At 38.6% G+C, this 1,975-nt stretch overlaps 1 pseudogene; it reads right to left on the reverse strand.

Annotated features, from left to right (window-relative positions):
* Positions 1–896: 896 nt before the first annotated feature.
* LOC136970928 (5S ribosomal RNA) lies at positions 897–1,015 on the reverse strand (annotated as a pseudogene).
* Positions 1,016–1,975: the final 960 nt, after the last annotated feature.

The raw sequence follows: 1,975 nt of genomic DNA on the forward strand, positions 1-1,975 counted from the left end.
CCAGTTTCGTCACAGAATAAGTAATGAAAAATTCCGTGCTCATTTCGATCGGTCCGAATCGTAGGTGCGACAAAAATATGAAATGAAATGGTTCAAATTTTTACAAGATACAGTGGTGCCTTATATAACGTACTTAATCCGTTTCAAGTGCACGTCTGTTAAGTGAAACGTCCGTTATACGAAACGCATTTTCCCATAGAAATACATGTTAAAACATCTAATTCGTTCCGCAGCATAAAATAACCGTACTATGTCATAAAAAAATGAACATGGGATGCGTTCTTTTATTCCTCCGCGTAACTCTGCGCGAGCGACATCCTTTTAAAAATTCCAGCGGAACGCGTTCCTAAAGTCCGGTGGGAGTGCGCGCGCTATCGAACGGCTAAAACGGCCGCTTGTAGCAGTAGTTTACGGTGGAAAGCAACATGGCGTCCTCCATGGCTCAGATAGTTTCGTTTCCGGGTCCATTATGTGGTTTTATGAATGAAAATTTAGAAACTGTGAAAGCGCGAGTTAGCGCACGCGGTGGTGTAAATGTCTTTACGAAATTTTTTCGAATGGTAGCCGGCATTCTAATTTTTTTCGTGGCTATTTTGAATGCTCTTTCAACAAATAATCCATTTTATGGTTAAATTTTACAATTAGGACCCTTCTTTTGCTTTTAAAAGCTCATATTTTAGAATTATAGATTCCTCCATCACGATACTATCGATAGTGCGGGCGCTGCCATTTTTCTTTCTTTCACCGTCGTTCCTAAATGCCTACAAACAGCAGCGCACTCCCGTAGTAGCGGAGACGCAGAGCGACCGCTATTAAAAAAAATTACTGCGCCAAGTGGTAAATTTTATTAGACGAAAGTAAAAGAGATAGGTCGAAGAATGAAAGAAAAAGTACAGTGACAGCAGCATCCGGTATTTCCAGGTCGTCTCCGCCCCAAGTACTGAGCGGGCCCGACGCTCCTTGACTTCGGTGATCGGACGAGAACAGGTATTTTCAGCGTGGTATGGCCGCTGCCCGAGACAAATCGCCTGCGCAGCATCACTTATGCATATTCGTACCCAATTCGCGCCTCGAATATCGCTTTTTGTCCTTCTTCCCATCACATTCCACTTTAAACCAGGTTTTCTTAAAGCGTTCGATATCACATCGACAGGATCGATGGGGGAAAAAGTTCATTAAAAATTGACGATATCAGTCAATTTTACTAACTTAATAAGACTTATTATATGTGTAATATTATAAATAATAAACAATCTAAAAATCCCACTAGCAATTCTTTTATTCGTCACAACGTCGGAATGTTAACTTTTTCATTTATTTAATTTAAAATCTCCAAACCAAATCAGTAGTGGCTTGCCTCTGTACGTCATACTCATATCCGTCATACTTTGCCTTTAACAATAGAGTCATCTATCTAACTGCTTTAAGGGAAAAATTTTTCAATTGAAATAACGCGACTTCCGGTTTGCATCGGAAGTTCGTACATACTTGGTATATAGTCGGGGTCTCCTGCTGCCCCTAAATTTTCCGTATCTGATCTCGTCTTTCATCTATCTAACTCCGTTGTCGAGAAAAGTGAGACAGGCGAAATTTTCTGATTGCAACTCAATAAGCGTCTAGTTTGCTTGTCCTATTATAATTACGTAGCTTAACAGTAAAGTAGAGGGTGTCAGTAAACTCAAACAGTAAACTTATCACAAAATTCCCCTAAAAACGGTATTGAACTTATGTAAATATTTGCTTTGTGCAATAATCATTTAAAAAACTTTTTTTTTCCGATTTTACAATCAGTTTTAACAGAAAACAGTCTAACGCATAGTTTAACACATCTAGAATGAAGTTTCTAATTCGTCATAAACGCAAAAATAAATCGTTTTCAAGAGGGATGTTTAGTCACTTAATAGATGTCTTGATATTTCGTATATTTCTGAACGTAACTCGCTCCGTAGTCCTTATCATGTATAAACTTTAATCT

Source organism: Centruroides vittatus, unplaced genomic scaffold, assembly GCF_030686945.1.
Source record: "Centruroides vittatus isolate TY-2023 unplaced genomic scaffold, ASM3068694v2 contig_221, whole genome shotgun sequence".
NCBI lineage: Eukaryota > Metazoa > Arthropoda > Arachnida > Scorpiones > Buthidae > Centruroides > Centruroides vittatus.